Source organism: Strix uralensis, chromosome 1 (genome assembly GCF_047716275.1).
Source record: "Strix uralensis isolate ZFMK-TIS-50842 chromosome 1, bStrUra1, whole genome shotgun sequence".
Taxonomy (NCBI): domain Eukaryota; kingdom Metazoa; phylum Chordata; class Aves; order Strigiformes; family Strigidae; genus Strix; species Strix uralensis.
In genome coordinates this window covers 161,783,141-161,810,284 of record NC_133972.1, presented here as the reverse complement: position 1 = coordinate 161,810,284, position 27,144 = coordinate 161,783,141, and the positions used below count along the sequence as shown (strand labels likewise).

Below are 27,144 nucleotides of genomic sequence, written 5' to 3'. Positions count from 1 at the left end.
TTGCAATACAAGGTGAGTGCATGGATCCCCAACCACCATTAAAAAAAAAAAAAAAGACCCTTGGGCTTTATTTTGGGGCATCCTTGTTACTGCAGCATCTCTGAGCACTTGCTTAGGAGACATGTGCCCTTTGCTCCCACACAGGGCTTTTTGCCAGCTTTGATCCACCCTTACCCTCCGGGGTGGGAAAGTCAGACCCACCAGAGTGCATGTTGTGCCTCTCTAGACAACATGCCAGTCCCAAATTACTGTAAATTGAAAATCTATATAGGACATTACACCCATATGGAGAGGCTGAGTAGTTGAGGCTGAGCTAGGGACCCAGCAGGTAAATTCTTTTACACCAGTCCATGTTTACAGTGGAGTTTTTATTTCCTCTTGCAAATCACATTTCAGCTTTTCCTGTACAACTCCAGCGCACATCTACTCAAAATACAGGTTCTCACCATCTTTTTTCCCCTCCTGACTAACCTGATTTCCCTCCTCAGGAACTGTTTTCCCAGACAGATCTGACCATCCAGACCTGCCACCCATCACAGCACTCAGGAGCAATACTCATCAGGCATTCCCCAAATCGCTCACCGCTGGGTCTGCTCCACCACACAGGCCTCTGGCACAGCCATCCCTCCCCAGGAGGCCACTGCCTGCCCCTGTGCCACCTCCACTCAGGGACGACAGTGCTCCTGACCTTCCCTGCTCTCCCATCTGCTCTATTGTCTGTATTTTGGCTATCAGCCACATCTCTCTCATCCGTAACCTGGGGGCATTTCTCTTACAGCCCAGCACATAGCCCAAGTGGGATTGCTATACTGCAGCATTTTTCTCTGTTTTCCAAGATTTGGATGCATGATGAAAATTCTGGGTAGAAATGTTATATTTCTGCCTTCTTACAACTCCCATTTCAGCTACTTAACCCCCCCACTCTACAATATTCAAAAGCATCGCTGCTCAGACCCCTGCCCATGCTAGTCACTGTCACCATACCCTTCCCACCTCCTCCAAGGGAACGGCTCCACAGGCTCCCCTTGGTCTGGGTGATTGATTCAAACCTCTCAGCCCCCCTTGCCCCTCTGTAGTTCCCTGATCATGTTTGTTAACGTGGCAGCGCTTGCCTCCTCCGCACCACCGGCAATGCCAGCTTCATCCATCTGCTTGTCAGCTTCCCCCACGACAGTCACCGCCTGTCCCTCCACACTGCCCCTCCAGCGCGGCAGGACCTCCTGCCACCCATCTGCAAAGCCTGTCCTGGCTGCTGCCTTGCAAGCCTCATGGAGACCTGTAATTTGCTATGAAATCAGTCAAATTTGATTTTTGCAGTATTTTTCTGTTCCTTGCTGGTAGGAAATAAAGGATTCCTTCCCAGACCTCTCGGGACCAGCAACTGACAGGTGGCTGCGAGCAAGCGCTGCTCTGTGGTTGCCACTATCCACTCAGAGACCCTTCTCCCATCACAACTCCCACCACATCCTGGGATCACCTTTGGACTCCTTGATGTTGCCATCAGGTAGCAGAGGACTTTAAACAGAGATCAAAAAACTTAACATACCAAGAATTATGGGATGCAACTGGGAAGGATGCTTTAAACAACTGCCTTACACACCAATACTGTTTGCAATATTACTGCAGCAATAATATTATCACTATAATTCTGGCTGCAACAGCACACCTTCAGCATAAGTATGAAGGAAAGCCTTAGTTCTCTTCCTGGCCTGACTCGAAGAGCTTAGGCAAATCTTCTGCACCTTAGTTTACATGCCTGTGGACTATGTTTGCATCTCCCTCCGTAATCCTGGATGCCCACCCACGAGCAATGTGTGGTGGAGATTAGCTGCGCTGCTTTGGAAGGGGGACCCAACACTGTGTGACCAAAACAGTGTAATGAGTGAGGACATCCTCCAGCCTGGGACACCATTACAGACCACCTATAGAAAGGGGTATAGAAGATCTCTGGTGCGGGATGGCACTACCCTTGCCTCATTTTCCTTGTATATTTTACATCTCAGTGACTGAGGAGAGACGGACAACTCTGAGGGTTATTGTCTGCGACTTACCTCAAACATTTGTCCTAAAGCAGGGTGAAACATCACTGCAAATGTTTCTCAACTGAAGCCAGAAGTGGTCAGACTGCTACTATAGAATAACTGCTTAACTTATAGACAGCTGGGGTGAAACACAGCTAGTCCGTCTCTCAAAGTCTACCCTCTTGCATTTATAAAATGGGATAACAGCACCATCCCAGCCTCTGGGAGAGTGAGAGGCCAAGCGCATCAATCCCAGGGACCTGGTGAGACACCATGGCGATACGTGATGGAGGTACATACAGTCTCAGACTCCTCTGCATAAGTCAAAACACTCAACAGCCTTCCCCTCCCCTCAGGAAATAAAGGTGTTACCTTCCAAATAAGGTTTCAGTACAGCATTAAAGAATCCGATGTGGATAGAGACAGTGTGCAATAACAAAGTTAATCACAGAAAATAGGGGCTGGGAGGGAATCCCATGAGAGCAACACATTTATTTCATTATTATATCACGGATGACATTAAGTATCCACCGACTCCCTCAAGGCAGAATTCTTGCATAAAAAGCATCCCCATTTACCAAGCACGATAGAACCTGCAACTGTTCTATAAATAAAGGGTATTTACAGAGAGAGCTGTTAAATATTTATTTTTCTCTGGAGACCAGGTTCTCTGTTCATTTGTCTCCACTGCAGTATCATTGGGTATCAGGGAGCAGAGGAGCTCACCTAAAAAAAGACTAGGAACCAGTCCAGAGCCTGATCTGGACACAGCACCAGCCTCCTCTACAAGCTGGTGAGGGAAAAGCATCCAACCTGACACAGAGGGAACATGAAGCAAACAAAATGGGAATGATCTCATCCGGCAGGCAAAGGTAGAAGGAGAAATGCCAGCGACAAAGCAGCAATTAATAAATGCTATCATACCAGTCCGTCCTTACAGTGCTGGCTTGGCATTATACATTAAAGAAGTGACAACCTTCAATTGCTAAGAGTAACTGCAGATTTGCATTACATTTGCTTTGTGTCTTGGGAACAAGCATACGTTTCTCACAACTAATGAACTAGTGATTTTTCTCTTCCTTTTTAAATTTTTTTTTGGAAGCTGACCATTAGGGAGGGGGGAGGAAAAAACCCAACTGAAAAAACGTGGCTCTGAAATACACTTCACTGCTAACCCTTTGTAGTAGTAATTGTAATAGTTCTTACTCCAGCTTGCCAAAAGCTGAGTTTTAATTAAATATTAAAAAGCTATTTGTTAAAACAATGTTGCCATAGCAACTAGAGAAAGCTAAAATACCCCGGCATTTCTGACTCACAGCATATTAATCAACCACCAGCTATTATATAATGAGCAACCCCCTGCAAGCGCCCGCAGGAGCCACAGCACTGAATGCCAGAACCCGCAGCCCCCAAGCCGGGCAGCACTCGCTGCCGGACTCTGCCCTCTGCACAATCGCTGCCTGCCCCTGGCTCAGGCAGCACTGGGTAGTTATCCAGGCTCAGCCCAGGAAGCACGTGCCCAAATATTTTGGGGAAGCCATGCTGGAGCGCTGGGGGTCAGTACGTCCCCGTGGGGACCCGAAGAGGGACGGCGGTGCCAGGCAAGGGGAGGTTTTGGCAAGGGGCGTGAGGATGACAGCTCCCCACATGCCTGTCGTGGCAGTGAGGGGATTAGGTGGCTCCTTTCCAGCAAGCCCTGACCATCCACCTCCAGTGCTCGTCTCACAAAAGCAGTGCTCTCACCAGATCTATTTCTGTAAATTTTTTTTTTTAAATTATTGGAATTATTTCTTGCAGCAGGTGCCTTCCTACCATCAGGCCAACCATGCAAAACTCCGAACGAGTGGAGATTAAACCTTGCAAGGGTAAACCAGCTCTGCCACTCACCCAGAATAGCTTATTTTATAGAATAAAAAAAAAAAAACCCACAAACCAGAAAAAAAATCCCAACAAACCCCCCCATCACATCTCATCCCCAACCAAGCTGAAAAAACCCTTCTGCACTCTGTATCCATGCACCGCGAGGATGGAATGGCAACCTTAGCTCTACAGCAGTGAAATCCAGCTGACCCATGGCTGCTGCTAGCACTCGCTGCCAGCCCTTGGGAGGCTCTTCCCTGGGGACACAGCTTGTGTTAGAGGCAGTGGGACTTCTCCCATTGCCTTCGTCCATGCCATGGCATCACCACGTGGTCTGCAACAATGGGAATGGCTGCAGAAGGGAGTTGAGTGCTTGAGGTCCAGAGCAACGGTGGCTTGGGGGAAAAGGACTGGGAGGGAGAAGTGCAGCTGCATTGCTCAAATGGAGCTGGGGACAACATTCCTCCCCCTCATCGACTCTATTTTGTGCTTTTAACCCCTGTTCCTCTTTTTTTCCAATGGAAAATAAATACTTAACCACGTAATTATTAACCAAAAGGAATGCGATGAATATTACAGCATTTGTATGCCAGCTTCGGTTTCCTGCTGCTTTGTTTGGGTGTCACAGGCTGTGACTATGACAACCACAAGCAGTTATTGCACTGATGTCATTTGTGACATCATGCTTAATGGAAAAGAAAAGGAAGAAGAGACACTACCAAAAATAAGAAGAATGGAACAAAACCTGCTTTCGCCTCTTCAAGAACCATCAACTCCTGTCTATGGAGTAAGGTCCTGAAGGACCGCCATGCTGGAGCAGCTGGAGAGCCAGGCAGCAGCAACCCTGTCCTCACCAAAGCCCAGGCAGTGCTGAGCACTTGGGAAAACCTGCCCTCTTCCCTCCTCTCAGCTGCAGGATGAACTGTGAGCTTGCAGTCACACGGAAGAAATCTCCTCATCCCTTCCCAGATGGGAACCACCGGCACGATCCAAAGCCCAAGCCTGGCTTCCAGGTCTGAGAGGGAGAAATGGAGGCTTTTGGCTAAGCCTCATCTCTCCTGACTAAGTTTCTCCAGCTCTCCAACCAACTTCTCCCCATCTCTATTCTTCAGTTATAGCAGTATCCCCCCCCTTTTTAAAAATAAAATGCCATCTGTCCAACATTTTTGGACAGTCGTCTGACCGAGCACAGGGAAAGTGTGCACTGATTTTGCGAGGAGTGCCCTGTTTAGAGAGGTGGCCTTTCTGGTGACATGTACAAGTGATAGTTTCAGCCTTTGAGGGCTGCCCCAGCTGGAGTCCAATCTCTCACCCCAAGTAAGAGCAAGGAGGCAGTACCACTGCTGTGTTTTGCAAAGCCATCACCATATGTAGTGCTGGTGCTCATAGGACACACTGCTGTCAAAGTCTTTCTTTGCTTTGACAGGAAATGTTTGCAAATTCACTGCTCAAGCTCCAAGAAACAAAAAAACCCAAACCCTGAAGGCCCCAAATCCATCTAAATCTTATCTGGGAGAAAACAGTCCACAGCAACAAGTATCTCCTTTATAGTTACACATCCAGAAGCCTTGACATAAACTGGTTAATTTTTCCAAGTTACTTTACCTCAAGTTTTTCCAACACACAAAAAGTGCTTCTCTGCCACCCCAAACTACTGCTGCATCAAACACTGCCACCTCTCACAAGGGACAGCACCTCTGGGAGCAGTCACAGGCAAGTTTCACCGCTGGGTGCTGGGAGGAAAACAGAAAAAGGGAAATGGCAAAGCCTCCTTTCCTCTCTCTTCATCAAATCTCTTGCTAAACACCTGATCCTGAAACATTTTGCAGGACAATACTGGAAGGGGATGCAGAGAGCAGACGTACAGGAATTGAGCTCTTCCAGCTCTGGTCTCTCCCTGAGCTTCTGAGCAGGACACAGTTTCTTGGTCAGCATTGCCATGCTGCAGTCATCTCATGCTCCCCAGTTCCTCACTCAGCCTTCCGTCATGCAGCCAGAGTGCTAGGAGACAGGTAAATGGGAATTTACAGTCTCCTTTCACTGCTGAGCAACGACTACATCTCGCTGCAATAATTTCAGAGCCATCTGAGACCGTGCACGAGCTACCTGGGCAGCTTCCAAGCAGCCTGCTCTTGTTTTCTCTCTCACTCTCTTAACACAGCCATGATATACCAGAGACACGCGCGGACCGCATGCTGCCCTCAGCATCACTGCTTTGCTTTGACTTAACACCACAGACAACATTTACATGCGACTAGCGGTCAACCTTTGAAGAACAGGAGCGGGTCTCCTTGTTTATTCCTTTTCTGGAAGCAACCACCACGGGGGTGCATTAGGACACAGATTCATGAGGATCTCAGAAATGCTCCCCAAATTTCAACACTGCCTACTTAACAGAAAAACAAGCAAACTTTTCTTTTGAGATGAGCAAAGAGCATTTCTAGCATGTGCATATACTTTGAGAGACACAGTATGTACATGTGGCATCTTTCTGCTGAATTTTCTTCACTTAAATCAGTATCTACTCTTCCCATCACTCCAGAGCCAACACAGCTGTAAAAATAGAGGCCAGAACCCATCCTGTGCAATGCTTTGTAAGTGACTGACAAAAAATAAACCCCACAGCTCAATTAGCAGGTCTCATGTGACAGTTTAAACACCAAGGAGTTAGGAGAAAATGTCTGTGATTCAAAGGGAGAATATGAACTATAGACCTTAGTGAGGGAGGATCAATACAAAACATCATCATAATTTCACATGCCTTTTCTCCCAGTAACTGCACTCATTGCCAGCATCCTTCACAAAAGGCTGAAAGTTGGATTCCCTATACAGATTTCTGCTTACCAGTTTCTGAATGCTTGTTAGATATTTATTAAGGAATTTTTACCATGTCTTTACAGAACACCAATGGACTCAGCCTCTCCTGTTAACAAAACATAGCCTTTCCTTTTTTCAGGCTGATTTCAATTTGGGGTTTTATTCTGCTCTAGCCCAAATAGATTTGTGTTGCTGTAGCAGAAAACAGGCTGTAAGCCACTGAAATAAAAATGGAAACAAAATTCTGCTGATTTCCAAGTAACCACAGATTTCCATCACCATAGAACAGGGTAAAAATGGGACAGGAGTTGGGCTGATTTTAAAAACCTCAAAAAAACCCCTTATTCAACCCCTCTACTAAGAAAATTTACTTACAGAAAAGCAGCGAAGCCCAGAGCAACAGCATCCAAACCCCCAATCCAAATTTTAGCCCTGCTATCCAGCCTTGCACCAGGCTAGAGGAGCTGCCCCAGGAATCCACACAAGCACACAGCCAGAACTCTAAGCAGGGTTTGCAGAGGTCAGTCTAGTGCAGCCCTGACTGGTCCACCTGGAGAGCTGTAAACCAGCCACAGCTGCTGGGAAATCCCAGCCCAGACCCTTTAGCAATGCACAGGAAAAGGCTGTAGTACAGCTGCTCCTTAAATATATATCTTTTTATATGTATATATATATGTAAAAGAACTTCTGGCTGAGCTGCTTTGGAGCAAGGGAGGGAGTCAAACATGGAGGTATCTCCTGTGGTGTAGAAGTTCCAACAAAGTTATTTTATCACATCAGGGAAAAGCTGAATATTGGGATAGATTTCTGTTTTGATGACAGGGATAGTGTGCTGTGTACACACACAAAAACAACCTCATGGCCAATCTGTGCTCTTCTCCCCTTTCAGAAGACACAGGCTTTTTTCCTGAGGAACGCCTTCCCCTCAACTCTCCAGCAAGATTTTGTCTTTCAATAACTGGTAAAGCTTGGAAACAAACAAGCTTCAGATGGTGCTAATGGTCCATTCTGCTGACCATATTCTCAGTTAAATGCACTCATGTGGTTCATATCTGCAGTGAGATAATTATTCAGCCTATGTGGCAATACAATGCTGACTTTATTTTGTGGGTGGGCAAAGAGGTGCCAAAGGCACATAACTGATTCCAAAAGACTGGATTTGCTTGTTGTAAACATTTCTTAAAAGTGTCTTTTAAAAAAAAAATTTAAAAGTCTTCCTTCTGTTTGACCAAGCTTGGGTTTCTCATTTAAAGGAAAACAGAGAAGAGAAAAAAAAAAAAAGCTACTCACAGGACTGTATTTCTTACATCCTGGGAACCTCAGTACTTATACCTCTCTGAAGGTGAGCAGAACTTCTGATACCTACGGAAGAGGGAAAAGCTATGTAAGTCAGGGAAAAAAAAAAAGAAGAGGCCACAATAGCAGCCACCCTTCCACTTTGACTGGCAATTTAGTTTTTTTGCCAGCACCAGGGAATGCCGACTGACAGGAATTGCAGCAATTCCCTTTCCTACTGACCACCACTGACAGAAACAGAATTTGAACGATTTGGTCCTCCAGCCCTGTTACAGTAACACGATGAACCTTGGGAGACTCTTGGGGAAAAAAAATATCCCCATTTCTTAGGCCAAGCAGACAGTGGAGAGCACTCACACACTGATGTCCTAAGATACTGCTGCTGTGGTTCGGACTGGAAATACCCACAAAACATCTGCTACAGCAGACACATACCAGAACAAGCTCTGTTTGGTATTGGGAACTTTGACAAAATGCCATGAAAATTGCCTTTCTCCTCCTTAAAGTGACTCACCTGCTGTGTCCCAAAGCTAAAGTTGGCTTTCCTCATTTTTGCCTTTTTTTTTCCCCTAAAGAAATGGGAGAGGAAGGTTTAGCTTCAGCAGCTGCAACAGCAGAACTGATATAAAAAATTTCCCCTTTGGCAGTGGCTGTATACACACCTGAGAGACACTGTGCCTGCAGGTCTGCAAAGAATAGGTAAAGAGAAAATAAATGGTCATGGGACTGCTATAAGTAAAAGAAATACACGCAGCAAAACACCCTGCTAGTCCCTCAAGAAAAGAGGCAGAAGCTTATCAATTGCTTCAGCAGCACCAAGAGCACAACCTGCATTTTCAGCTCAAGCTGAAGTATTTGAGTTTGAAACTTCAGGCTCTTGTTATCTGGCCAGAGGAAGGTCAGCTGGCAAACCTAAAGAAATCACTCGGAGTCTTTTGCTCCTTCCCAGCAGCTTAGGAAGGTATTTTTTGGGCTCTTTTCAAAGGAAGGTATGACTTGATTTCCTGATAGAGTATCATGGCTACTGGATGCGCTGGGAGGCCAGGAGCTGTTATACAACCAAAACCATTTTTTAAGAGCTTAGAATAGAAAAAGCTGCATGTTTATTCATAGATAAAAGGGAAGCTGCTTCCCGCTTTGCTCTGTCTCAGAGTAAAGCAAAAAAATGCTAGTTTCACTGAATTGTAAAAGAGAAATAAACATACGGGATAGCTGCAGATTTTGTGCTATTTACACCTCCACCCCTTTTTGGACTCAGTAGGCCACCTTCTGCTGCCCTTCCTCCCTCTTTTGGGTCAAATCCTCCATTCTCCCATTGTAGGCTGCAAGTCTGGGGCCAAACTGTTTTTGTATTTAATGGCCTTAGTCCAGTTATCTTATACTGAAACCACTATCTGAAATCCTGCCTTTTCAGTGCTGTGTCCAACATGCAAAAGTGACCCTACATCTTGCCAACAGGACCAAAACCACCCTTATGAATAAAGCACTTTTAAGGAACAACAAAATTGCCTATAGTGCAACACAGTCCTGTCTTTCCCCTGATCTCTAACCTCTGCTTAGAAAGTTAATTAAAATAAATACATATTTATGGTGTTGTCACTTCTTAGGACTGTATAATGAGCCTCACAATTTCTGGTGCTTTTCCTAAAGACCCAGCTGGTGAAGTTTCTGTGAGGATCCCTGCTTTCGGAAACATAAAACAGGAATAAATCTCCAGGGTTATTAAATCCAGTCCCTTGCTGTTGTATTCGTACCACACAATCCTCTTCAGAAAGTATGCAAAAAGTTTCTACTGCTTGTGGCTATGAGAATATGATTTGGGTTTAACATAAAAGCTCAGAAACAAGTTGGTAATGTATGTATATACATATATATACATGCATATTTCAGATCTTTTAAACAATTTCATGGTTGTGGGAGATCTGCTACCGCTTTTGAAAGCCTGAAGTTAGGCAATAGAGAAATGAAGGACTTGCAACCACATTTCATACAGAAATATCAAATTTTTTGCAACAGGTTACTGTTTATTGCAGGCCAGATGAAGGCAGGGGAAGCAACTCCTTGGCATGAAAGCATCACTTCCCTGAAATGCATCACAACTCTGGGATCAGGTGAATTCAGACCAGATCTCCCACTCCACAGGAGGGCATCCATGCAGTCATGTCCTCACCTATATGAGCCATGCCACATAAACACCCGCACAGTCACGGACAAGAGCCAGGGACATCTGTATTGACTGGCTCCAGCGCAGTGTCCCAGTGAGTACATGTACGAAACAGGTGATGGTGGTTTATGAGTTACCACACACCACCCGGTTCACAGGAATTGCCTGTGTGTGTACATAGCCCACAGCACGCAGAGGGTAACTCCAGCTACCCCAGTCATCCTCATTCTCTGCACACTGAGCGGGAGACTCAGCCACCAGCTGCTTCATTATTCTAGATGCTTTCCAAAAAAAAGTAACATCTCATGGCAAAACAAAACAAAATAAACAAAAAGATTTTTAAAATACTTTTTTAAAGTATGTAACTTCATGAACACCAGCAGTCTGCATGGTTTCTGCAACCTAATGACCTGAAAATGGGATTAGTTTGCTTTGTTTGCCATGACATTTCTCACAAAAAACAGATTGTCGAGATATCTTTAGTGAGCTAAAATGTAAAACCTTGAGATGCTGGTAGGGCAGGGAAGAGAAATAACGGTACTTTTTAGATGCTTGACAGAAAAGTTCCTTTGAGACTCTCTCAACCTACAGAAATGATCAATTTTGCAAAAGAACATTTTACAGAGAGAAATGGAGTTGGGAGCCCTGAAAGCACTTGCTTTCCCCAGCTGCGCTCAAGATGAAGAAAAATAAACCCCAAACTCCTCACAACCTCTTTTCCTGAAAGATCTCAACTTGGTGGTTTAAACCCTGCGGCCAGACAAAAGCACTGCCGCGAAGCAGATCGTGCCAACCCTCCGCAGCCCCACGAGGCTTTGGTGCTTCCCCCCTGGCACTGCTGAAGACCCATCTCCATGGCCTGCCTGCCCCAACACCCAAAATTTGGTGGCACAGGCAATAGGTCAGGGCAAACTTTCTTCATCAAACTAATGAGTCCTGGAACGCTGCTTTCTTCTGCTGCTGGCTCTCAGTGAGGCAGGAATACGACGAGGCTGGGGTGCGGGCTGGGGCACTGAGAGCTGCCTGTCATGTCCCACTCCTCACCCCCCCGCATTTCTATCGTACTAGGCATTTATTAACTTTTCAGTCTAGCTTATACCTAGATTTCCCTAAAAACTACCATGATCAAAATTACCAGCTTAGCAATCTGAATTACTACTAACACTAGACTAGAAATGCTTTCTATCGAATTAAATATGCACAGCTGTGTCGGAAATGGGGGGTTTGCAGCCTGTAGATTGCAGACTGTTATTACAGCATGATTAGCAGATACAAATGTTCCTGAAAGTCGTCTGTCTCCACATGCTGAAAATCCCAGTTATCATGACGCATCCCGAGTGCCCCAACCACTCCCGGCTGCTGGTCTGGTCCTCATTAAACATTCACCAAACCTCGCAGTCTTCAGCACAAGGGAGTAATGTGCTCATGAGCATCCTTCACTTCAAGACCTTTTTATAAAGCTAATAAAATTAACCCATCCCTGTCCCCATCCCTAAGACAAATGCATAAAACACAATCCAGAGTTTCCATCAAATACCTAAATATGCAGTGAGAAAGCCATTAAAAAATCCCGAAGTGCTCTGAGGTCTCTGCGTAAGCACACACACACAGTGCAGATGGTGATGCTCAGAGAGGCCCGCGGATATCCCCCACACCTCTCCATCCTCAGTGGACTTACCCCTACCCCACTCAGAGCTCAGCTGCCTTTCTCCAACCTTTGGAACAAAGCTGAAACAGAGATGGACATTTTCCACCCCACAGCTGTTGCTGCCAGCAGCCCTGGTGCTCCCTGGGAAAACCACTGGCACCGACCTGGAAAACACAAAGTAGGAGGCTTCTGCCAAGGGTCGTCTTCTCCACCTCAGCAGTGTGACAACCACTTGCACGAGGTCTTAATCCACACTGCACCATTGCAGGTACATGTGAGCAGAGGCTCTTCCAGCCGCATGCTGCAGCTCTCCAGCCTTTGCTTCCCCCAGGAAAACTTATATAAACTTCTATAAAAAAAAGGAATGGACCAAACCCCTCTTTGCAATGCCTTCTTAATGCTACCTGATGCTTTTGGAAATATTCGGGAGCATAAAAATAAGCAAAGAGCAAATAACAGCAAAATAAGAGTAAATAAGAGCAAAAAGCAAAAAAGCTGTCTTGAAAAAAAAAAATTTAAAGGAAAAAGTTTCGTAGGTTTAGGCAGATTTTCACTGTTACTGCAGCACTGCCACAGAAACTATTCCCCCTCAGAGCTTTAGAATACTTCAGAAAACATCCTCTCTGTCAGGATGAAACTGATCTCATATCCCTTCACCAGGGAGAAGCATGAGAGTGACAGTCTGGGGCAGCAGACAGCCGAGCCAGGCAGCCACTGAGGCCACCTTCACCCAACTGCCACTCCCAGGGGACTGCTCTGACTCCTCAGCCGCAGACTGCTCCGGGCTGAGATGTGCCTGTCCATAATTTTACTTGAAGCTGGTAAGAAGACGCGTTTAGCTGCTGGTAGCAGCCGCGGTTGACCTTGGTTAGCTGCAAGGTGAGACAGGGGCTGGCAAGGGTCCTGGCCTGGCTTCCCTGGCACTGGACAGACAGATGGACAGTGACTCTGTCACTTCGCATCTCAGCACTTTCTTAAAAAATATGCAAACAAACAACAACATTAACCCCCATGGTCCCAGTGCAGGGGGATGATCCCCCACATCTCTGCAGAGGCTGTACAGCCCTTCTGCACCTCACCGTCCATTGTTAAGTCTACTTCACTGGGAACCAGAGCACTGAAGCAAAATGAAAGAGAATAGGAAAGCACTGCTCAAAGCAGATTATATTTACTTTTCAACACATTCCCCAGCTGTGGATGTCAGCATAGTGAAAGGTATATTACTTTCTTTCCTATCTCCTTAACTGTTCCTAGCTTCCTTCAACAAATCAAAGTGTTTTCTTGAAGGGTGAGAAATCTCAGTCTCGTATACTATTTTAAATTCGCAGCAAGGGCTTAAAGCAAGAAGAATGTTTTATCGCATAAGAAAATTCAACCAGAGAGAGCACGATGTCCTGTAGGGTTCTGGCCAACAGCACGTTCATAACTAAATTATTTGGCTTTTAGTAAACTTCTTCACACTATTCCTCTTAAACCTTGCATTTCAGACTGTCATCCTCTGGTTAGTTACCTACTTGCCCATAGTAATAAATGTGTTGGAAAACAGTTGTCAGACCCTCCTCTGCCAGAACCATGATTGATAATTGTTTTCCAACACAGCGGTTGCTCCAGTAGCACTGTTGTAGGATGCTTCTGCTGCCCAACACACATACAGCAGTAACTTTTATTTTATTTTTAAACAACCAAGCTGCAGACTGTTCATCTGCATTTTCAACACCACGGGATGTCCAGTGATAGAATCATAGAATCATTTAGGTTGGAAAAGAACCTTTAAGATCATCAAGTCTAACTGTGAACCTAACACTGCCAAGCCCACTGCTAAACCAGGTCCCTAAGCACCACATCTACATGTCTTTTAAATAACTCCAGGGATGGTGACTCTACCACTTCCCTGGACAGCGTGCTCCAATGCCTGACAACCCTTTCAGTGAAGAAATTTTTCCTAATATCCAATCTAAACCTCCTCTGGCACAACTTGAGGCCATTTCCTCTTGACCTATCTCTTGTTACTTGGGAGAAGAGACAAGACACCCACCCTGCTACAACCTCCTTTCAGGTAGTTGTAGAAAGTGATAAGGTCTCCTCTGAGCCTCTTTTTCTCCAGACTAAACAACCCCAGTTCCCTCAGCTGCTCCTCATAAGACTTGTTCTCTAGTCCCTTCACCAGCTTCGTTGCCCCTTTCTGGACACGCTCCAGCATCAAAATGTCTTTCTTGTGGTGAGGGTTTCAAAACTTGACACAGTATTTGAGGTGCAGCTTCACCAGTGGTGAGTACAAAGGGACACTCACTTCCCTAGTCCTGCTGGCCACACCATTTTCGATACAAGCCAGGATGCCATTGGCCTTCCTGGCCACACTGCCAGCTCACATTCAGCCAGCTGTTGACCAACACCCCCAGGTCCTTTTCTGCTGAGCAGCTTTCCAGCCACTCTTCCCCAAGCCTGTAGCATTGCAGTCCCTGTGTTCAGATCCATCCAGGTGTCATCATACAAGTTTGCTGAAGAGACGTGGTGTACATTGTACACAGGGGACACAGCCAAGAATCACACGCTCCTTCCTCTCCCCGCCAAAATACCAAAGCTCATAACAGCAGTGCTATAGAGGAAAAGACCAACAGAGAGAGAGAGAACTGAAGTGAACACAATACAAATACATGCAAACTCACATCAGTCCCCACGGACTAAACATGTGCCAATTTGGAAAGGTTTGGGGTCATCACATTCAAGACTGCCTATAAGAGACATCATGCAGGCAGGTATGGCAAGAGATGTGAGCAGCAGCAGCCCATCGGTACAACTGCATGTGTGCACAACACTTTAACCCAGACTGCAGCCAGAAACATCACTAGCTATTTTCACTGCTTAGATCCGCTGTCAGAGTGACACAGTTTAAAGCCTCCCAGTACCACTCTTAGGTTTGGCCTGGTCTCTCCCAGTTTGAGCCTGATTTCCTCACCACATGACACAGTCCAAGAGCAGACACTCTTTTCTCCTGCTCTTAATTTATTCCCTCTTTTGTTTCCCTCAACCCCCAAGCTGAAAAGAAAAAAGAAAACAACAAAAAAAAAAAAAAAAAGACTGATCAAGGCCAGCCAGCGACTACATTTTGCTGTTATAAAAATAAATACAAGAGGAAGGGGTTTCCCTTTTCCGGCTGTTTAGACCATTCCTACTTTTGGCTGTAAGCACGGACGTGTTTGCAAATTCCTGCCAAACACAGCAGCCGTCTGTGCAAAAGTGGTACAAGAAACGAAATGAGCACAGGGTGTAAATATAAAGCAAGAAATCACTTTGCTCCTTTCAAATAATTGTGTTTGTGTTTCATTCACTTGTGAAGACCAGCACCATTAGGTGTTACTGAGTCTCTTATTTTCAGTAAGAGCATCCACATGTCTGTATCTGGAAAGTTAAGTGAGATGCACCTGGGTCAGCAGCCACTCCATTCATGGCAGGTGACCTATTTTCAGCTACAAGTAATCAAAGAGCCACAAAGAGACCATAGGAGAGGTTGCCTGGAGTCCCCTACACACTGGTCCTGTTCGGTGCTGAGCTCCAGCTGCTCTCCTCACTGCAAACTCCCGGCGCAGCCCGTTTGAGGCGAACATGTCCCGGGGCACGTGCCTACCTGAGCACTTGCTCCTCGGCTGCGCAGCCCCAGCACCGGCATCGCCACGCTCCAGCACTGACAGCTCACACAAATGCAGCTGAAAAGGGAAAGTCAGCGTACACCGACCACTGAAAAACAGCATCTGACCCCAAGGACTGGAAAGGCTTGTGGAAATCCCCACGAAGCAGTTGCTTTTGTGGCCTTTTCTCCCTCTCCTGGGGATAGCCAGCACAGCCTGGGCACTGTGTCTGCTTATTAAGAACCAGTAACTTTGGGCCCATCCTTCCCCTCTGGCTAGATTTTAACTTTTATTTTTTTTAAGGCAGAGAATACAAAGGGATGGAACGAAACTTTCTCCTTACAGCCTGCCAGTCTTGTGGTCCCACAACTCTGTCCTATCAATTTATCACCTTCACTGTGGCGATGCCTGCATTGAGCCAACTTGTTATGCCTCTGGGTCCACAGCCCTAAACAGCCTGGGATGTTTTTGTAAGCTAAAGCAATACAGGTTCAGACACTGAATGTCTGATTCCCGTAGATCGAAGTGCCGTATTTGAATCAAATTAAGATTTGGATTCCACCTACACTGGAATGCATCTGTAGCAGCAGATGCTTTTTACAGCTTTCTACCTGATGCAGGATCCAGGGCATAATTACATTTCTGAGAGCGAATCCTGCTACTATTTGGATACACCTTTGCCACTCACTCCAGTAGGAGCAGGTTTGAACCAAGGAAGATAAAGCGCAATTCACATCCTACCGTGAAGAGCTGTTCAGGAGAAATGCACTTTCACCCTTCAAAAATCAGACAAAACCAGATTTCATACAAAATTTATCCTAACCTTCCACATAACCAGCAACAAGATATTAATTTCTTCCGTCTCACGATATATTTAATGAGGGGGAAAAAAAGGTACATGTGCACACCCCTTTCTCCAGTGCTCCTTGTTATTCTTCCAGAACAATTCTTCAAAGCTGCTGAGATCACTGTATGTTACCTCCTTTTTGAAGGATCAGATACACTGCATCAAAAAGCATGCAGGAAAAGTTCTAGGGCATGAAACCAATTTTTGCGCACTTTTATCTGGGTCAGCTTTTCTATTGATTCTGCAAATACCATATCATTTTTTTAAAGCTAAGGTTTTTTTAGTTTAAAAAGAAGAAAAAGAGAACATCAGAACTTAAGTCAAACATCCATGTGAGCCAAGGATTAGTTTTGCTGGGTGACTCCAAATCAAAAAGGTAGATTTTTTTTTTTAATAATAAAGTCTAACTAACAGTAAAAGAACATCTGGATTGATTTCTAAATTCAGTAAATGCCCTCTTTCCATACTGCTTCTGCTTTTATTAAATCCCATTTAATGTCTTTCCTGTTAGGTGTACAGAACTTAGACAGCTGACAACACCTAGGAAAGCTAACGTGAGACAAACACATTAAAAACACGCACATACGTTTTACCATTAATTCATCCCTCCCTTTCTCTGCCCCTCTGCCAAGTTTTCTTCCATAGTTATGAACTATTTGGCACAGCCTCTAGCTTTGCTTTATGTCGTTTCATCAACCCCAATGTGTGCCCTGAGGCACTCTGAAATAGAAATAATAAGTAAGAACTGGCCTCGGGTGACAAAAGGCTAGATCCTGTTTTAGGAGGAGGTGACTTGCTGCAGACATAGTGAAGGTCTCATATCAACTTCATCTGTACACAGAGGTGGGAAATGGAGAAAGGACATTTCTAGGAGGATGCCTACCAACAGATGACAGTTTGTAGTAGGAGTGACTCAGAAAATTTGCTTGCAACTCCAGATGACAGCAGAAAAAAAATAATAAAGTAGTTGGCAATTTTAATTAACTTTTGGTGAAAACAAAGAACTAATGAACTGGCTCTCATGTGCTTTTCCAGGATGAAGTCCTTTCACTTCTGAGAGAGACTTTTTGCATATTTTGGTGGTGCTGTGATGCTGGGAATAATACCACATTGCCCAAGAGCCTGAGTAGCAAGTGTGCTTCTGCTGGAAGGTGGGTGCCTTGTTTCGCAGGGACCCGGGCACATGGCAAGCAGGGCCACTTGCACACGCGCTTCCAAGTCAGAGCTCAAGAGAGGTCTGACTAAGCCAAGCATTTCTTTCCTGGCTCTGGGATGTCTGTTTGGCATGCTCAAGATCCAGAGGATTGTCAGGATGGATCCCTCAGCCTTTTTATATTCCATTTTCCCAGTCTGGAGAGCTGGGATGGAAAGATGAGTAATCATTTACACCACACCAGTTGTGTAACACAAACAAAACCCCCAGCCTAACAGCGTAACGATTTCTGATATGCAAATGATTACACACCAGCATTTTCTCACCACAATTTTACCCAATTATGCCTTGTCTTCATTAGGGACATCACACTGGTCCTGCACTAGGTGCTGGATGCTGCCTCCAGCATTGCAAGTCTATAACCAAAGAGCCGCAGACAAGTTGCCCTCACCATGGCAGGGCTGAGGTCCAAGGGCCCAAGCGTGACCCTCCTTCCAGCACCCCACCATGCTGTACTCCATCCACAGCTGAAGTGCAGTTCTTAATATACTTCTAACGGCAAGAATTATTGCTGTATTACACCCTGACTCCTCTCTTCCCCTATGCATTAACTGGTTGCTCGAAGCTTTGCAACCTTTCTAAGAAAATGCCTTGAAGAATAAAACTGGGGAGGCTCAGATTAAATAGGGAAATGAAAATGTATTGCTAGCTACTCCGAAAAACTAGGCCAGGCTTCTCTAGACCAAATCTCCAGGTATCTCTAAGGCAGTAACAGTTGGCACAATTCTTAAAATACGCACAGGCTGATTAAAGGTTGGCATACAGCACTCACTACACTTAAAGCATTAGCAGTGAATTTTAAAATCAGACATGATGATTTTTGAAAGAAACTTTCTCCAAACACAGGACTGCTTGCTGAATCCCCTCCCTGGCTTGCTCTCCCACCTCAAAACACACCAAGAGGTCACCTTGGGAAAGCCAGAGGTACCAAACTTGGTACCAGCAGAGGTACCAACACCTTGGATGTTGGTTCAAATTCAAACCAGTGGCTGTTTCAGTGTTGAAGTGGGGTTGCAAACCCCAATTTTCTGTGGCTCCTGCCCACCAGACACCATACTGCTCCTTCCCCAGGGGCTGGGCTGTGGTGCTGGCCTTGCTGGGAGATGTGGTGCAGATGGCAGAGGACTGAGCAGGGACAACTCACCGATGGACCTCTCTGCCGGAGGAGGTAACTGCAGAGCAGATTTTAACACAAACACATATCCCACCCTAACAGGACACTTTCCCTGGGGGCATGTTTTTTAACCTATGCACCACATCCCAGGCCCTCTCCTTCATCTGCTCCTCTCATGTTGAAAAACCTTCGTTAGTAGAGAGAAGCCAAGCTCTGCTTGCCCTCCTTGCTCTGGTTAGTGACTCTAAAAAGCAGGACTGAGTAACCAGCAAGTACCTTCCCCTCCTCTCCCACATAACAGGGGGAAAGGAGGGCTGCTTTCCTTCAGTTGCCTTCCCCACCCTCCTATTAAGTATTGGAGCACCCCCCACTGTAATGTATTTAATATGGGAAGTGTTTTCATCCTCTTATTATGGATGAGGTAAAGCTAGACTGATAGTTTGGATTTATTTATGTTATCTCAGTTTAAAGAGACAACAAGAAGAGGCTCTATGCTGGATCTTGTTCTCACTAACAAGGGGAGAGTGTGAAGCTCAAGGGCAGCCTTGGCTGCAGAGACCATTAAACGGTGGAGTTCAACATCCTCAGGACAGCAAGGAGGGTGCACAGCAAGCTCGCTACCCTGGACTTCAGGAGACTGCACTGATGAACAAGGAGATCCTGGACAAACTCAAACACAAAAAGGAAGCCTACAGAGGGTGGAAGCAAGGACAGGCAGCCTGGGAGGAATACAGAAAAACTGTCTGAGCAGCCAGGGATCAGGTTAGGAAAGCTAAAGCCCCAACAGAGTTAAATCTGTCCAGGGATGTCAAGGGCAACAAGAAAAGCTTCTATAGGTACATCGGTGATAAAAGGAAGACTAGGAAAAATGTGTTCCTTCTCTGGAAGGAAACAGGAGACCTGGTTACCCAGGACATGGAAAAGGCTGAGGTACTCAATGACTTTTTTGCCTCAGTCTTCATCGGCAGGTGCTCCAGCCACACTGCCCAAGACGCAGAAGGCAAAGGTGGGGACTGGGAGAAGGAAGAACTGCCCACTGTAGGAGAAGATCAAGTTTGAGACCATCTAAGGAACGTGAAGGTGCACAAGTCCATGGGACCTGATGAGATGCATCAGGAAACTGGCGGATGAAGTGGCTGAGCTATTATCCATCATATCTGAGAAGTTGTAGCAGTCTGGTGAAGTTCCCACTGACTGGAAAAGGGGTAACATAACCCCAGTTTTTCAAAAGGGAAAAAAAGAAGACCCAGGGAACTGCAGGCCAGTCAGTCTCACCTCTGTGCCCAACAAGATCATGGAGCAGATCCTCCTGGAAACTATGCTAGAGCACACGGAAAATGAGGAGGTGATTTGTGACAGCCAGCATGGCTTCACTAAGGGCAAATCGTGTCTAATTAATTTGGTGGCCTTCTATGATGGGGTTACAGTGCTGGTGGATAAAGGTAGAGCAACTGACGAAATCTACCTGGACTTGTGCAAAGCATCTGACACTGTCCCGCACGACATCCTTGTCTCTAAATTTGAGACATGGATTTGACCGATGGACCACTCAGTGGATAAGAAATTGGCTGGATGGTCTCACTCAAAGAGTTGTGGTCGACAGCTCAATGTCCGAGTGGAGAGCAGTGATGAGTGGTGTTCCTCAGGGGTTGGTGTCGTGACTGAAGCTGTTTAACATCTTTGTCGGTGACATGGACTGTGGGATTGAGTGCACCCTCAGCAAGTTTGCCAACGACACCAAGGTGTGTGGTGTGGTCAACATGCAAGAGGGAAAGAATGCCATCCACAGGCACCTTGACAGGCTTGAGAGGTGGGCCTGTGCAAATGTCGTGAAGTTTAACAAGGCCAAGTGCAAGGTCCTGCACATGGATTGAGGCAATCCCAAGCACAAATACAGGCTGGGTGATGAGTGGATTGAGAGTAGCCCTGTGGAGAAGGACTTGGGGGTATTAGTGAATGGAAAACTGACTATGAGACAGCAATGTGTGCTCACAGTCAAGAAAGCCAACCATATCCTGGGCTGCATCAAGAGAAGCGTGGCCAGCAGGTTGAGGGAGGTGATTCTCCCCCTCTACTTCACTCTTGTGAGACCCTGCCTGGAGTACTGTATTCAGCTCTGTGACCTCCAACATAAGAAGGACATGGACCTGCTTAAGCGGGTCCAGAGGAGGGCCCAGAAGATGATCAGGGGGCTGGAGCACCTCCCTTATGAGGACAGGCTGAGAGAGTTGGGGTTGTTCAGCCTGGAGAAGAGAAGGCTCTGGAGAGACCTTATGGTGGCCTTCCAGTACTTAAGGGGGGTCTACAGGAAAGCTGGGGAGGGACTCTTTATCAGGGAGTGTAGTGTCAGGATGAGGGGTAACGGTTTTAAACTGAAAGAGGGTAGATTCAGATTAGAGACAAGGAAGAAATTCTTTACTGCGAGGGTGGTGACACACTGGAACATGTTGCCCAGAGAAGTTGTGGATGCCCCCTCCCTGGCAGTGTTCGAGGCCAGGCTGGACGGGGCTTTGAGCAACCTGATCTAGTGGAAGGTGTCCCTGCCCATGGCAGGGGGTTGGAACTAGATGACCTTTAAGGTCCCTTCTAACCCAAACCATTCTATCATTCTATGATTCCATGATTCTATGAAATTAAGGCTGTGGCTTCACAAGATTGCAGATCTGGCTTTGTTGCGCCCATTACTTGATTGAGACGTCCCAGCAGTGCAAAGCACGGCCTGGCCATGACACCCTGTCAGGCCCCAGCAGCTGGGTGGATGGTGCCCCTGGCAGCATATCACCCCTGCAGTCACCAGTGTCTGCCATTTCTGTACTGGTCTGAGGGCTGCGGCGTTGCAATGCCCATGGGAGTGGAGTGGGCTTCGGCTCCCATTGCCACCAGGCCACTGTTGCTCACCCCACGCCTTCGAATGTGCATTTCAGCCTGCTTACTAACACCTCCTAATTTAAATATTTAGGCCACTTTGCAACAAACATAGATGCTTTTGTGCCTGTGCTCTTGCATGTGGACTTTGATCAACAGGTTTTGGCCACACGTCCCACAACGGGTTGTAGTAAGTGAGGCAGTTTATTCTCTTCAACAGAGCTATCAGGCAAACAGGTTAATGTAATGTAATATGCTGAACCTGAATGGACTCTCTCAAACTGGATTCAGAAATGTCTATGGGCAAATATAGTCACAGGTCAGCAGACAGCTACTGGTAATGCTCAGATTTATATAGAATCACAGAATAGTTTGGGTCGGAAGGGACCTTTAAAGGTCACCTAGTCCAATCCCCAACATATATACAACTTCTCAGCGAAGGAAACAGTGGCTTTGAAGTGTCTTGTGCAAAGCAAGTTAAGTAAACACCTTTAAATAAAGCTCATCAACCCTCCAAATCCAGGCAGGGTAGTTATGGCTCTCTTCAGCCTGTCCTTTGTGTATCTTCAAAGCAGTCTGTGAAATCAGTCTTAACTTTGCCAGTCACTCTCTTTTCTTTGCGACACTTTATGACAACTTCCGAATAACTGGGAAGCAGCACAGCAACATCAACCAGAACATCCTCAACTGCCCAAAGGCAAACTGCACAGCTTGGATTTAATTTGTATTTATATGCTTGCATTTTCCAGATTAATGTGTGGTCTAAGCAAAAACCTCAGCCAGAGTCTCCACTGCCTTCATCCAAACTCAGCCATGAGCTCTCATGTGGCCCAGTGAAATAACCCACTTGGGCCCTGAAATCCCTTTTCTTTAGGGCACTTAGCCCTACAAGGAGCTCTGTAATGCTCTGTTCAAAGATGAACAGTGCTCAGAAATTTTATTCTTGGTGGAAGGTATTTAAAATGTTTTTCTACTGTCCTCAGTGGGGTTTCACATTTTGCATGTGTGACAAAGCAGACATCATCTGCAAGAAGCTATAAACCCTGATGTACAAACCTACCCTAAATCTAAAGCATCTGTGGACCAAATTTGACCCCCTAGAATCAACATGCTCACCTCTCCTTTTCTGTTAAAATAAGGGCAGAATTTGGCCCTGGAAGCTTAAGGTTGCTCCTCAGTTTGCAGCAGAGCCTAACTAGAAATCTGTCAAGTTTCTAGTCCACACCTCAAATAGCCTTGTCAAGTCATATAATCAGCAAGAAGCAGCCAAGGCAGAGTTTTATTGTCAGGGAATGTAAACAAATAGCAGGCAGTGCTGCTCATCTATCTCAGGTTGGTGCATATAATTTTAATTAAAGCATTTATGTAAATACAGATGCAAATTAGGTTCAGTATAGCATCTGGCAAATTACTATCAGAGCCCTGAGGCTACTGGCAAATTATCAGCACGAGCTTTCATGATGTGAAGGTACCAAATCCAGTCTTGGTCCAGACACTGTATATTTTATTTGGCTTGAATTGGCAGTAAAACACCATATTGGTACATACATAAGAAGTTAAATAGTCTTCCATTTGAAAAAGAGCTCTTAGGAGCTAAACGAACATCATTCACATCCATCCTTTACATGGCCTGTGTCTAGCAAGGAAAAAAAACCCTTTCGCATTTCTGCAACACCTATCAAAGGAACTCAAAGCGCCTCTGAAATGTTAATTAATCCATACTCGCCTCAGGGGAGATCTATTTTAAAGATGGTTATATGGAGTCTGCATTCATGTCTCATTTGCCAAAGGCTCGCAGGAGGGAAAGCCACAGAGATCGAACCTGGACCTAGAAGCCTTGATTCCCTGCTCCTCCACATTCTCATCACAAGACCTCCCTCCCCAAAAATCACAAGAACTTGCTCACACCAAAGAGGTGTGAACCTCTTTGGCCTAGATATCACTCCCTCAAAGTAGTGTTAACTTCAAAACCTTGTTAAAACTGCAAAGGCGATTACATGACAAGAAAAATAAGGGAAAACAAATCACAAAGGGAGAAAAAAAAATCACCCAAGTTTTGAAAATGCTGAAAGGATCTTATCTTTGGTAAATGAAAAGGTATGACCAAGATAATGTTCACAGCAATATCAGCATCAACTTCTGCCAATTATACCTTCTCTCAAGGTGCAATTCCATCTTTAGGGCCTTGCAAGTGGAGATCAATTCCCCTTCTTTCAGAACCCTCCATTAAGACCAACACTTGGAAAGAAGCAATAGCTCCTAAGACTTAAGAGCACACTTAACTTGATCAACATCAATGATGCTTAAGCACATGCTTAACATCTTCCCTGCAATACCCTTGCGAATTTCCCAGGGTATGAATTTCCCACCGGCACTGAATGAAGTGAAATCACATTTCCAATTTATTCAGAATGGATGCAGAAGTTGACTGAAAACAATTGTTATTACTGGTGACGAAGAACAGGAGAAGGAAACGCAGTAAGGTTTGGAGTCACACAGGTACATTCCCAGCATAACAAAATGTGACACATACATGACATATCATTACTATGACAACATTGTTTGGAAGACATGGGTAATCAGCACTTTGTAAGCATACGGTCATATACTAGCCCCTTCCTGTGCTCAAAATTAAAAACAAAACAGAGGGACAGGAGCTAAAGGCGTCAAGCCACAGACTGGCCTGTTTGCATTCCTTTGCCCTGATATCAGTTATGATGACTGCAGATTCATTTAAATGCTTTGTTTATTGACTTGTTTGTCTGTCTTTAGCATTTTGTTTCCATAAAAACCCCCAATAAACAGGTAAAAATAGCAAGTGGTGCTTTTCAATGTTGGGACGCTGGTGTGAATTCCTACAGTAAGGGTCAGTTCCCAGCTGCAGGGAGAGTCTGGAAGAGGGGGAACGGGGAATGGAGATGCAACTAAGGACATTACACTGAAGTCCTGTCTCCTGTGATCTATTGGAACAGGATAAACATGAGAGCTTCATGCCCTGGGAAGCTGGGCAGCCCTGCTCTCCATGGCTATGAAGAGAACTGGCATATATATATATAGGAAACTTGCTGGAGAGCTGTAACATTTCAGGCTCAGCTTCTCCATAGCATGTTTGCATCTTGACTGGACCCTGCTCCAGCAAAATCGTTTTCTGGGTCCCCTCTGCAGGAAGAAAAAATGCCAAGTTTCACTGGGAGGGGGGATGCTAAAGACTGTTAAAAAAGATGAGACACTTCCCATTCTTATTTTGGGAGAAAACCAAGCTGAAATCACAGCCTTGCCACGTATGCGTTTCAAGTCAGAATCCACATTCCTCACAAAGGCCAAGTTGGCAATCTTGATGCTTTCTTGTTGATAATCACATCTCAATAGACTTTTATCTGATCTGAGACTTAACTGGGCAATTCCAATAGACTGAATGATTGCACTAGTTTTGCCAAAGGCAGTAAGTAACTTTAAAGATACAAGCAAACAGATAAATAAGAGACTTGCAAGTCTGATGTGGCCTTTGCCATCTGTGCCACTTGGCTGGCACACCCTTAGGGACCTGTTCAGAAATTGGTGCATCCTATACCGTACTGAAAGTCGAGCTATTCAGGTAGCAACTCACAACCCAGGGACACAGGTGCATTAGAGGAAAAGGGGAGGCAAGAGAGTATGGTCCCAACCAGGCTATGGGAGAGGAGGTTCTAACTCTCCGCCTGACCTTGTGCTAATTCTTGTAACAAAACTTTTCTGTATCACAAACACTGGGATGGAAAATATGCAAGCAGATACCAGCTGCTTGTATTTTAAGAGAGGTGGGATTAAATAAGCACCAATAAACCACTCTCTTCTCTGCTTCTCCAATGAAGCTGAGGATGACCTTGAGGTGTTTTTCTCAAGCAAAGAAATGTGTAACTGTAAAAGGCTGGGGAGGAAGAAGGGAGCAGTATTTCACCAAAGGGCCTGTAGTAACAGTGTAACAACTTAAGGTCTTGAAGGGAGCTAAGGATTAAAACTCAGTGTGGAAAGACAGAGTAGGTGGTAAAAACCCAACAGAATTATCTGTCTTTCGAGACTTGGGGGGTGAAGCTGTGCTAGGAAGAGGGAAGAGGGTTGCTCTGCTCAAGAGGTAAAGTTGGGCCTTGTATCCTCTGTCTGCATATTTTTCCACTTTTTATTTTTGAATCTTGCAACATTATCCAGCAATAGATGGCACACAGGTAGAATAACAACTGCCATGCCCCACTCCAGAGGTGGCAGGAACATCAGAACCACCCCACAAAGAAGGACAATGAGAGAGGACCTGCAACATTAAAATGTGCCTTCACCTCCATTTTACTGAGGGGAATCTGAAAACACCCCTTCAAAAACTTACAGGAACTAAGATGCCAGAAGCACTCCAACAGCAGGCGAACACCCATATCTCACCTTGCCAAAACACTACATGGCAGAGAGGGCTATTGCAGCAAAGCGGTGCTCTACAAGAGCCTAGCATAAGTCCCGCGCAGGCCGGAGAAAGGGTGGCTTCCCCAGTGCACGCACGCCATGTCTTGGGGCTGTGCCAGCATGGCCGTGTCACTCAGGAATCACACCTCTCCATGCTTTTTGGGCAGTACAGCTTTGCTGGCAGAAGTCGAATCCATGTAGACATGGATTAACCCCAAGCTATTTTCAGAAGAAGGAGAGATATGAGCTAACTTCCTAGCTTACATTACAACCCGTGCTGTAATAAAAAGTTCAGCCTTTGTGCCTTTCCACACAGAGCTGCTCAATTCACTGGAGGTGGGGACCACTGGATGCTGTCAAGTAAAAGTCAAGATGCTGATGCCACAAAATAAATGGTTTTATAAAAAGCCCGACAGGACAGTTTTCATTGATATGCAAACTCTAGATGAGTGCTGGTTTGGGCCCTATCATGTCACATTAGTGCAGATGCACCCAACTATGTAAGCACGACAATAGCAAGGTGAATTTGTACTCCTTAAGCTAAGGCAAGCACAATATGTAAACAGCATCAGGGACAAAAATGAGAAACTAACACATCTCAAAGGGCAATTAAACTCTTCTGAAAAGGCCTAGTTTAGCAGGTCTTGCAGGACACCTTCATCCCAGACTCAACCAGGAGCCATTTTAGTTGGGTTCCCCCATTTCTACCCATGAACTATAAGGCTGGTTTTGCCCTTTCTTCCTCTTAATTTTAGGCTCAGATAACATTTTCTTGAATCAGAATTTACCATGAACCAAAGCTGTTGCTGGCTGGAGTACCCATCAATCTAAATGCACATGAAAATTTAAACTAACACTTCCAAATCTGGGTACTGCCTCCTAGGACACAAGGCAAACACGGATATAGCTAATGAACAGCTGTTTTCTACCAAAAATGCTGGAGACTCACAAGTCCCTGTGAACTACTGGTACCCCATTGATCGCTTAGATGCCAAGAAATCACTTTAAAGGCTAGACTTCAGAAATCACTAATCATAAATGTGAGCAATGATTTTTATCTTGACAAGACATGAGTACACTGGCAGAAAAGGAAAATGAGTAATGAGTTGCAGCATCCTCCAAAGCACGGTCCAGTCCTCAGTCTGAAAGTGTTGAAATCAGGAATCTGCCCAAGAGTGCGAACAGACACGCTTTTTCCTTGGAAACACAACCCGCAGCTGAGCAGCATGCAGAAGACACATCTGG

The 27,144-nt window shown here is 45.5% G+C and overlaps 1 protein-coding gene across 3 annotated transcripts in view; it reads right to left on the bottom strand.

Moving 5' to 3' along the window:
* Positions 1-27,144, bottom strand: part of ZHX2 (zinc fingers and homeoboxes 2) — a 78,415-nt gene that overhangs the window by 35,077 nt on the left and 16,194 nt on the right. For 2 of the 3 annotated variants that reach the window (XM_074887278.1, XM_074887269.1), the window contains exon 2: positions 7,989-8,060. The exons of the other annotated variant lie outside the window; for it this stretch is intronic. The gene's annotated coding sequence lies outside the window, so the exon portion shown is untranslated. The remainder of the gene's footprint in view (positions 1-7,988; positions 8,061-27,144) is intronic. 3 annotated transcript variants of the gene reach the window in all.